The sequence below is a fragment of the Anas acuta genome, chromosome 11 (genome assembly GCF_963932015.1).
Source record: "Anas acuta chromosome 11, bAnaAcu1.1, whole genome shotgun sequence".
In the NCBI taxonomy this organism is placed as follows: domain Eukaryota; kingdom Metazoa; phylum Chordata; class Aves; order Anseriformes; family Anatidae; genus Anas; species Anas acuta.
Window position 1 is genome coordinate 10,708,482 of NC_088989.1, and position 11,679 is coordinate 10,720,160.

The 11,679-nt window shown below is 45.1% G+C and overlaps 1 long non-coding RNA gene across 1 annotated transcript; it reads left to right on the plus strand.

The window, feature by feature from the left end:
* Window positions 1–609: 609 nt before the first annotated feature.
* Window positions 610–10,976, plus strand: LOC137862590 (uncharacterized). The gene is made up of 3 exons (XR_011100416.1): window positions 610–763; window positions 8,664–8,814; window positions 10,377–10,976. It is a non-coding gene; the product is annotated as an uncharacterized lncRNA (long non-coding RNA).
* The last annotated feature ends 703 nt before the right edge of the window (window positions 10,977–11,679 follow it).

Below are 11,679 nucleotides of genomic sequence, written 5' to 3' on the forward strand. Positions count from 1 at the left end.
GTAAATCCAAGGTTTGAACATAAAGAATGACAGACAGCATTTCATTTACCAATTGACATCTTGGTAATAATCCCCCTGAGTAAAAATCATAGGCATAAAAGCATTTGCACAGATGTGTTGTACAAATAACGTACCCCTAGATGTGGAAATACACCTGGAGCCCTCTAAGGCAAGAACCCAAATCAAGGTAGGACAATCGCATGGAAAGCTGTGAGCTACATCCGTGGTTTAGGTGTGGGGTAACTTACCAACTCTGTACCTCAGTCTTCCCATCTGCAGTCTGTGAACAGTAACACCACGCTTCTCAAAACTGTTGGGAAAAATCACGGATAAGAATTTATAAAATAATTTGAGGTCCTCTGGTAGCAGAGTGACATATTTAAATTAGTCAGAACCGCACTAGATACTGAGTTCATGCATGGACCATGGCTCGATTCAGATGCTGTAGGTAAATCTAAATCCATGCCATGGTCACTACGTCTGCAGAGAATGGCTGTTTTCCTTTTAATCTGCTGTTCTTCAATGGGTCTCCAGCCTTTTCTAGCCTGTCTTCGTGAAATGAATTTTCCCCATTCAAAAGCAGCAGTGTTTTATTTTTGTTTTAGCTGTGCTTGGGAATGCAGAGCAATTCAATCAAGAGGAAAATACACCATGAAAAGCTCTGAAAGCCCTGAGGTCAAGGATCTGAAGTTACCCACAATATTAATGACAAACCAGTGGCTGTGCCATGGCAACGGACAGAAGAATATGTGGCGTGGAAACCGTAAGTAGTGTGAGGCTTTGAAAGAGCACAACCGGGAGAAAAATGGAAATTACATGATGTTCTCTCTGTTCTGTGCTAGGACAGCCATGTACAGTCTAATCCCTAATGTTGGCAAGTCCAAGATTTTCAAAAGAGCCCTGTAAGAGACAGAGAAAGGAGTTGGTTTTGGAATTAGGCTGCTGAAAAGTTTTATTTAAAAGGAGAAAGGTTTGTGCAGGAGAAAGTTAAATAAAGTTGCTTTATTAAAAAAAGGAGAAGAAAAAAAAAAAAAAGGAAGGATGTTGGTGTTATGGGATCTCCATGCCTGGATTCTCCTCTGGGATCCCCTGCTAGGTCCAAGTGAGTCACTATGAAGAATCAAATTGTTGTTTGACTTGATCAGAAACGTGAACCTCAGCTCCTTTGTCAAAGCTGGGAATTAGCAGTAGTAAGTTGGGCTGATTCAGAGGGTGTTTGGGTTTCCTGTGAGGTGAAAGAATTGTTTCCCAAACCACCTCCAGACAGAGTAGTCTGCTACTATTTACTTTTACTGGGAGACTGTGTTTCTGTGACCATCTCTGCTGGCTTGTGGCATAGGGGACAATAAATGGACCTGTCCTGCTCTCACATGGCACTGCTAGGGGAGAGGTATCGAGGCAGGGAGAGAGGCAGCTTTCTGCTGCAGGGCCCAGAGAAAACTGCGGTTCTTATGGTTGGAAGTGTGAGAACTGTTTCAGAAAAAGCTAAATAACATCTATAACAATGGTCCTGCTGTAGTCATGGCCCTGCTGTCACCTTCATTCTGCTAGCAGGTGAGGCACTGATGAGATAACTCTCTCAAATACAGGATGCTGTTTTATCTTGCAGAAACCTCTTTCCTGCTTGCTGAGCAGTGTGGCACCTATGGCTAGTCCACACCAATTTATACCAGTCTGGTTCAGGCTTCCACAAACATTTTCCTTTTGACACCAGCGATCACAGCAAGTAGCTGACAGTGATGGAACTGGGCCGCACAAGCCACTGGTGATCCATGTACCGTGACTTGGCTACCCCAGTCTGGAGCAGTTTTATTTTTGTTGTCATATTGCAAGGTGTGCCTGATCTCAGGTGGCACACAGCAGCATTATGACTTGAAGTCAGTGCCAGCAGTTGCAATTTTGCGTGTTATTCTTCACAAATGCCCTTTTTTCTCTACTCTTTGGCTGCGTGAGCACTTCAGCCATATAGCCTTGCATGGAGCTTTGTATATATGCAGGCTTTTTTTCCTTTTTTAAGCCCAGCCCCTACTTTTCAGAACGCTGGTGTTATAGTTAGTGACTCAAAACCGGGTCATGCTAAACTGGATCGCTGAGCAGCCCGTGGTTCTGTGCTGCTGTAAGAGCTGTTGCTGCAGTATTTGTTCTGTACCCTGGCTATCAGATGACCTAATTCTCTTTGTGAGAACAAGCAGCACACTTGAGCAGGGAGAGATCTGAGGACAGCCCCATGCAGGAATCTGCCCATTGAATCTAGTGGATTAGAGGAAGTTGCTTGCAACAAGTGAATGAGAACACAAAAAAGAAGCATATAAGGTTTTGGGGGGAGGAGGAGGATGGTAGGAAAGTAGCTTGACCTGAAAATGGGAAAAATCAACAGAGAAGGGCAGCATGACTTTGCAGAAGATCGCTAAACATCAGCAACAGAGTGGGCAGGGGAAGGAAAACCACTGAAATCAGAGAATATTAAAAAAAAAAAAAAAAAAAAAGTTCCCTGGATAAAGGCAAGAAGTGGAGAAGCAGTGAACTTTGCTGCTGCTGTGAATGTTGCAAAGGATTGCTTAGCACCTAAAATATGCCCATAAGACCCTTTTGATGGTATGAAAGGCAGTAGCTCAGAAGGTATTGAATTCGGAACAGGAGCGCTGTGCAGCTTCTGGGCACTCTGCTGGGCAGTCTCCTTTGAAGCACCCTTTGATTACTTTGGAAAAGCTGGGATTAAATGACAGGAGGGAACAGAAAGTTCAGCTGGGACACGTGGCCAAGAAATGTGACTGTGTTTTCCTCAGTCAGTTGGCATTTGTTGGGTATCTTTTAACTTCTTGTTTAGCGTATTGTTCAGTGGCTACTCAGCTGACTTTGCGTATTTTACTTCTGAACACGGAACAGTTGCATCTTTGCATCTCTAATTCTTGTGGCTTTGCAGCTCCAGCGATACAGCAAACAGAAACAAGCTGAAGCTGGCTCCTCATTAGCACTATTATTTCCTGATGACATGCTGCTTTCCAAAATAATCTTATCTGTAGCAACTCGGTTAACTTTTAACCAGCTCCTTCACGTGAATCCTTTTCTCCTTGTAACTAGTATAAATGTCTAACGTGGTTATGAATAGATAGAAATGGTGATGAAGAGTGAGTGCGAGAGCGATGGAGAAATGCACATGCTTGGATTAAGAGTGATCCAGAGTTCAATTTCTGTGGCACTGTTTTGTTGACTTGTGTCTGCAGAGCAGGGGTGTGCTCCAGGTTCCTTCCCATTTTCTACACCTGGCCAGGACTGTCTGGCAGCAGTAGTGCCATGGTAAATCTGTAGGAATCTGGCATCTGCCTTAAAATGAATCAGCAGGACAAGACCAATGACCAAGTTTGGGGCAGAAGAGAAGTGTTGTCTCTACTGTTTACTGATGGAGGAACCTGCATTAATTTCCAGTTTTTGTTGCTTCCAAAAATTGCTACTGAAGGAGAATCCTCCAGGAGAATTTGCTATTGTGCAGAGAGACTGGGGACAGAGAGAGAGAGCAGGAGTAGGGTCAGTCCATGCAAGACTCTGGTTGCCATACTATTAAACGTGGCTAGTGTGATGGATGCCCTTATCCTTTGGACATTCTGCTAATTCATTCTCCAAGGGTTATAATTTTGCTGGCCAAACTAGGTATTGAAAACTCTGAGTGACTCTCCCCTACACAAATGGCCCAGTTGTTGCACTTGGTCTATGGAGCTACAGAGCTGCCTTTCTGGCTGCTTTCTTCACTGTCCTCACTAATCCCTTGCTATTTCATAAGGTAGTTGTGTGGCTGTGGACCAGAGCTGCCCCTTGAATATAACTCCTCATGCACTTGCTATGCCCCATAACCAGCAGTGGGGCCTGTGGGGCTCTGGGGACTTTAGATCTACCTGGAAGTAAACCAGGAGGGGGCTGAATTTGCTGTCACTGCATGCACAGCTCACTGCCAACACGTGTTAGAGCAGTGAGACCCCAGTGGAGCTGCTCTCCTTGCCTGTGTGGCGTATTCCCAGGCTTGCAGAATTCATGGTGTGTCTTCTGGGCTTTGGCTGCCCAGGATTTTCAGTATGCAAAAGAAGGCTGGCCACTGCTCCTCCAGCTGTTCGTGAAGTGATACGTGTCAGTGGTAACCCTGCGTGTAATATCAGAAACAGCAGCCGCAGATGGAAAATCACCAAAGTGCAAGTCGTACTGACATGTTCAATGCCTGACATCAGATTCCTCGGAAAAGATCCTGAGGAATCTGGGAACCGTGGCACATGATGGATTATTTCTGGTTTGGCCTGTCTCCCCTGTGCAGCTTTATTTCTGTCAGTCTGTGCTTCTGACAGCTGGAGGGTTGTGGAAATGCAGCTCATCTCTTGGTGCCTTTACTATTCCTGCACTGCTAATAGGCTGGCGTAAGTCTGAGTGTGACACATGCGAATGTTTATCATATGTCCTAAGGTGACAAAGTCCTGGAGTACAGTCTGCTCTGTTCTTTCCAGCAAGGATGCAAAAAATAATCGTGCATGGTTGCTGGGAGCAGAAGATACGCTAGTACTCCAGCCATTACATTCCATCAGAGTTCGTAGGCAATTATGCACTGAGAAAAACAGCTTACCATGGCTTGGAGAGAAGAGGCAGATTTAAAGCCCGTTGCTGTCTTCTGATCCCTGGCAATAAAACATGCAAGGACTACTTCCAGCTCTTGCTAGCTCATCGAGGGGCATGCTCCTAGCTGTTCTGTCACGTTTTTTCCACTGACCCTCTTGCAGAATCAGCTGAACCGGCAGTGTTGGGCAGGACTTGAGAATTCCGGAGCACAGGGTCCCCTGCATGCCAAGCCCTCTGCAGGGCTCTCAGCGCTGTGCAGGTGTGGGGTGGGATGCAGGGAGCGGTGCTGGTCCATGTAATCACGAGCTTTGGGCCCAGCCTGTCAAACTCTGAGTGCTCCCAGGCCCATGGTGCTGCCAGTGGTACTCAGGACATCCAGTACCCACTGTGCAGATCTGGCAGGATGCTTTTAAACTGGCTGAGGTGGTACTGCTTTGGTGTGGGAGGGAGGACCTGGGTGGCTTCTTTTCTTTCAGCCTGTTTCCAAAGGGTTTGAAGAACCTATGGACTGCACAATGCTACAGCTTCCACCAAGTCCTTTATAGTTGAGCTTTCTCCCCCTAAGGATATCTACCAGTAGGAAAGAAAGAACCTGTCCAAACCTCAACCTGAAGCACACATACAAACAAAGCTAAGCCCGAGCAAAGCTGCTGGATAATTCCACATCCCATTCCGCTGTCATGGGTCAAAAACCAAGGCTGACACCAGGCTGGTAATGGCATTTCAACTCCAGATCCAAGATTTCTTCTATAGTCTTGCATGTATATGACCACGGTGTGCTGGTGGATGGACTCAGGCGGGCTGTGCAGCAATATGTCACTGAGTAGTTAGTGCTGCTGTTGATACTAACTGCTTGGTCCTCTTTAATAACATTACTAGGCAGACTAATATGAGAGTTAATTTATTTCAGGACCTAGGCTCAGCTAAGGACTGAACCCCAGCTTTGAGCTCCTGCTGTGCAGCATGGTGCTTTTCTGGCACAGATCCCGGGGAAATAGCAGTGCTGGTGGGAAGGGTGACTTTTCCCTGCAGATTGTTTGAATCCCATTGCACAGGTAGCAGGAGCAGTGACAGGCTTTGGTGGCCTCCTGCCTTGGAAAAGCAGGGGAGCTCACTGTTGGGACGGTTGTTTCCTGGGCACTGGGGCCAAATTTGTTCTGTTAGTGGATCTGCTCTCATAACACGAGTCCTTCTAGGTATGCAAAGGGGACAAAACGACCCATTAGCTCTTGCAACAGTTCCAAAAAAAGAGCAAAAGTCCTGTACTGCTTGTTCACAGCCTTCCTGGCGTTTGCACAGGGGAAGTCTAATGCCATTCCCCTGCCATATTGTTTCCCATGAGTATCTGCCAAAGAATGCCTGATGCAAAAAATAAACCGTGGCAAGTGCCGTCTGTTTCCATTACTGTATGGGGAATCAGCGGCTTATGTAACGTGCAGCGTGAAACCATTGCAGAGATCAAATATAAATATTGCTCTGTTGTGGAATGTACTGGGAGCATAGTTGACATTTTTGTGGCTGATGAAAAATCAAAGCTCATTATCACTCCTGAGGTTTACCCTCTTTGCGCGTTTGTGTGTGTGTCTTTCTATTTCTGTATATTAAAGGCTCTGGGTCAAATCCTGATATTCTGAGTCTATTTTTACTTGGTTGCTACTCAGGCAAAACTTCCATTGACACTAACTGGAAAGCTGCCTAAGTAAAAGGCTCTGAGGGAATTCAGAAGCTGGCTGTAACTCAGCTTCATTTTTTTTACTTCTGAAATTCCCTTTCTTGAGGCTTGTCTTTGTATCTTTAAGCTTGCGTTAGCAAATCCTCGGCCGGTGCAAGTTGGCTTTGCAGTACTATAACCAAAGATTGATTTTTTTATGTGACTTGGATCTTTTCTGCTTGCCATTTGGGATAGGTGTCCTGGGGGTCTGTCCTTTGAAGGACTTTCCCCATGGAAGGGGAAGGGGATTTGTGGGTGAAGCCAGCCAGATGGCAGCAGAGCTGTGCTGACTTGCACTGGCTATGGATCTGGCATGCAGAATATTTATCTTTTTTTTTTTCTTTTTTCTTTTTTTTCTTTTTTTCCTTTTTCTCCCTCATCATTGGAAACATTTGGAGCATGCTGGCAGGAATTCAAACGAGTTGCCTCCAATCTCAAAGCCCTCCCTGCTGCTTTCCTCCTATCCTGCCGCTTCCGAGCTTGTTCTTCCTGAACCGGTGCCGCTCTGTAGCACGAAGGCAGCAGGTTGGGATCTGGCGTGGAAGGCCCTGTGTGAAAGACACCTGAGGAGTAACTGGCTCGGGGAGTGAAATATATCCAGCGGATGAGAGGAAAGGGTCCTCTGGCAGCGCATTAGGAGTGGATGTCAGGTGGAACCCTTGAATAGGGGGCAGCCAGAAAGGAAGAATCATTTCTTTTTATCCTTAGCTTGATTTTTGGCTTTTAGATTTGCTAAAATCCTGCACTTGCTTCCTGGGAATAATTTTGATGAGAAGAACACACTCGAGGCCGTCCTAGACAGATGGTGCTGCAAAAAAAGGGTGGCTGCGAGGTGTCATGGAAGGAAATGGAGGAGTGGGTGTGAAACGAGGACGGGGAGAGAGGGCGGATGAGTGACGCAGGCACGAGCAGGTCTGGGAGGAATGATGTAAAGTGGCCCCTGAAGCGAGCAGGGGAGCCTGTGGTACAGGAAAGTCGTGTCCACAAGAAGCAGCTTGTATAAGCTCCGAGGCGCTTCCTGGGTCCTGGAGATAGTGGGTGAAGCTGTGCTCAGGGCCACAATGCTGGTCCTGGGAAGTAAGCTGTGTTTTGATGAAAGCTATGTTTTGTTATTAGAAAAGTGGTGGTGGAAGAGTTAACAAGGGCTTATTTGCTGTCTCTGCAAAGGAGGGATTCCCAAATTGCACTGTGGCACTTGGTGGAAGCCACAGTCTTATTTGCTAGTAAATGTCAAACCTCTGAATCTCTCAAGAAAAGGGATATATCCCTGTTATGCTCCCAGACCCATTAATTGTGGCCACAGAGAAATGACATCTTGCCAGTATGACCTTCAGGAGAATGTGGTGAATAGGTTAGGAGGAAAACAGGTTGGCTGCTCTCGGTGACTTCATGGGGATAGCAGAAGGAGGACTGCTACACCTACTTAATGTTCTACAAACTTAATACACTTCCAGTTTTATATGGTTCTCATTATCTGGCCAGAAAGCTCATCCTAGGAATTTTGTTTGTGTTAACCACTGTTTATTTAAATCCTAATGAAGTATAATATGAGCTTAAAATATACACCCTCTTCAAACCTCAGCTTACCTTGACAATGCGAGTAGAACATGAAATTTCTTTTTTGTCAGTCGATCTTAGGGACAGACTTCAGGTTTCTTACCCTCTGATACCACAGAATATACTGACTGTTGGCTCAGGCTGCTGGTTCAGTTGCAAAAGATAAATTTGGCTTCAAATGCACTCCTGAACTTCTGGGGAAAACATGTTGCCTTTCTTGGGATATCTGCATACGCAGTAAAATGCAGAAATCCCTTGTGCTACAAGCGTTTTTCTCGAGGTTGCTGATCAAGTGTTTAACAAGCCAAGAGGACCGAGTAATTTGGATAATTTAAATAAGGAGCCCCTCATGCTTCTCAGCTTCATTCATTACTATACTTAATATGTAATTACAGTTAGGTGGAATACCATTAGCCATTAATTCTCTGTTACTGATGAAAATGGAATTGAGTTACCACTTGTAAGAGCCTTATTTCATGCTTTTTAGTGCCTCGGCCTACAGCAGAGCATCTCTGAAATAACTGTGGAGTAAGCAAAGCATGACCTTCCTAGAGCTGCACTGGAGTTGTGAGCCAACCTGAGCAATCAAGATTTAGGACTTTTGTTCAGGATTTTTGACATTACCTGCAGCTGAGCAGCTTTAGGGGCTTTTGTTGGTGGATGTTTCTTTCTGCTCCCTGGCTCAGGGAGGAAGAGGTGGGCACTCCACACAGCGGAGGGCTGAGGTGTTTCACGTGGGGTGATGTGCACATCGCAAGGTCTCTGTTGTAATCCTTGGCTTCCTCCCTTATCTTTCCAGGGTGTACCTGTGCAGATGGGAACAGGCAGAACCAAGTCTTGCTTCTCTCTTTCTGAGCTGGCCAGACACAAGCTGGTTCTGGTCCAGATGCCGTGGAGGTGCATTAGCAGAGTGTGGAGCCAGACCTAATACTCCCTGCCCTGTGGCACAGGTGGGTGAGGAGCGAAAGCAGCTCTGTGCTCATAGACACGGACACACCTAACCCCTTTGTGAGGCACAGAACAGACAGAGAAGGGATGTCCAGGAGTGTGGGCAGCCCAGGAGCCTGCCCAGAACCACCTCCACTCTGTGTTTTTACTGCAGGGTTGCAGGTTTGGTATGTGAAAGCACCAGCAAATTAGTTGTTGTCCAAAGTGAGAACTTCTGTTTCCCTTTAAGCTGTGGATAATTATGACCTACCTTAAAGTAGTGTTCTAAAGCTTAATTTCTTAATATTTTCTGGTTGGGATCTCAAAAGGAAGGTGTTAGACAGGAATGAGGTATGACTTGAGCTTTAAATCCTAACTTTCTTGCCCCCGAGGAACTCGAAGGGAGGACATGCTTTGTATCGTGGAGCAATGACCAGTTTCATTGCCCACAAGGAGTGGCTTTGCCTTTTTAAATTACCCTGTTAAAAGGGTAAAAAGTCATGTTGGACTGCATGGAAGAATCTTATTAAATGGTGCTAGAGGAAGAGACTCAATGCATATGTATACATACAAGATGTACTTTACATTCAGGGTGAGGAGCCCCATAGAGTTTCCAGCAGTTCTGTGTGTGCCTGGGAACTCTTGTTCCTTGTAATTTCTCAACAGAAATCATGACTCTGTCCACAGAGTTAATTATGATATATTTGACATCTTATTAAAAAGCACAGCTGCAGGCCTAAATGTGTACAGCAGGCTTCCTCCGAGTCTATCACTTAGATCAACCCAACATTGCTGCAAGGTCACAGCTCTTCAGGAAACTACATTAACTACAAACTGGCACTTATGCTGAATAAATTCACTTCATTCAATGCTGTAAAAAAAAAAAAGTCACCAGTTATCTTTTCTTGATGAGGTGTACCTGATAACCGGCTTGTGACTGCCTCTTCGTTACTTCATGGTCGTCTTGCCTTTATTTTCTCTTCTTTCCATTCTGCAAGAGCATATGGGCCCCTTTGTTTTGAAAAGAGAGACTAGATCATGGGACTAAATAAAATGAACCATAGATTATTAAGTGTTAAAGCCAGGAGGAACCATTATGATCAAATCCTTTGACCTGCATAACACAGGCCAGAGAATCACATCCAAAAATTCCTGGAGCAAGTCCTCCACTTGTATGGGAGCTATGAGGATATTTTTTATAAGAATCTTAATTTAAATACCACAAATGATGGAGAGGTCTTTCTGATAATAGTAATTGCCTTGAAGCCATGACAACCGTCTGTCCCCAGCCAAAGTATGCAGGGCTCAACTATAATATGATCATTTTTACACTACAAACAGTTTTGGGAGGAGGAGGTCAAAGCAGAAAATAAACAGCAGTGTTTCAAAGAGATGGCTATGAATTGACTGTAGCTCAAGAAATCAGTGAAAACTGCCTATTGAAAGGAGGGAAAGAAGAAAAATTAAGCCAGAATTTACTGAGGATGTCTTCTAAACCAGGCTCTGATATAGGTAGAATAGCTTCCTCTTGATCTTGAGGATTCTGCATTCTTGATCTTGATTCTGCATTTCTCTCTCCACCTAGTTTGATGCTCTGGACAAGAAGCTTCAGACTTGAAACAACCAGGGCGTAAGGTCCCGCAGTGCCTCTGTTCATAGCCTGCTTGCTTTGCAAAGTGCTCGTTCCTCCTGCAGACTGCTCGGAAGTGTGTTTTTTTCTGATAGCTCATTTACTGGGAGTGTAACCTGACCTTTAAGGGGTTCATGTTCAACTGCCCCTGTGCCACTTTCTGGTCACAGAGCAAAGATCTCCAACAGCTGAGAAGGCAGTACAGCTGATGAGGATGTTTCCAGCCAAACCCCTTAGCAGAAGGAAAAAGAAACACTGGAGTTTCTCAGAAAGCCACAGGCAAACAAGTGATCTCTTAAGGAGTATCCATTTGCACCTCTCCGCCAACTTGCCTCTAGGTCATAACACCCTTTATAAGAAGTTTTATACTGTTGCCACAATTGTGGTTTGGGGATCTACCAATAATGGAGTCTTTAGGGTAAAATAAATATGATTATACCTGTCAACCCCAGTGACTATCTTCATATGTAGCTTGCAAGCTTATCACATAAATAATTGACGCCATGGTTCATATTGTGCCATTGATTAGCTAGCTGCTGACGGAAACATCCACCCAGTGCTTTGAAGATGAAGTGCTGAATATTTATTGTCATCATCATACTTCTGGCTTTCAGTTCCATGGAGAAGGGCCAGCAATGAAGCTCCAGCTCCAACCACCCTAAACATGGGTGTTGTTTGGAAGCTGATCTACAATCGGGTTCCAAGTTTAGCAAATTTTTATCATGGAGTGAATAAAACCCCAGGTGTGACCATCCTGGGGGCAAATCCCTGGCCTCACTGGAATCAGTTGGACTTCTGCCAGAGGCTGGAGTTCGAGCCAGGAGTGCATACTTGAGGTTCGAGATAGGATCGTATTTACAACTCGATCCTACCTCCTTACTTAAGGTTGGGCAGGAGGTGAGAGTGTTCTGAAGTTTCTACCCTTTCCTAAGGATTTTTGAATAGAAGCAGCTAAATAAAAATGTTTTCTTCAGATTCTCTTAGCCCAGGGTTTGTTCCCAGGCAAGGGGGAAAATTTGTTGATCTGCCCCATCTCCTCCCCTTGTGGCATATATGTCATCTGTATGGGGTGTTTCCACTGCAAGTGGTTTAGCGTGCTAGCCCAGCATATCTAGAAATTTGGGATTAATTTTATTCTCTGAAAGACGTTTATCTCTGTAGACAAAAATACACTTCTGAGGGCAGCTTTTCCCTGTTTTGGGAAACGTGTGAGATCAGGTGAGGGTGGGAGCCCTTTAATGGGGCTACGTGAAGACCT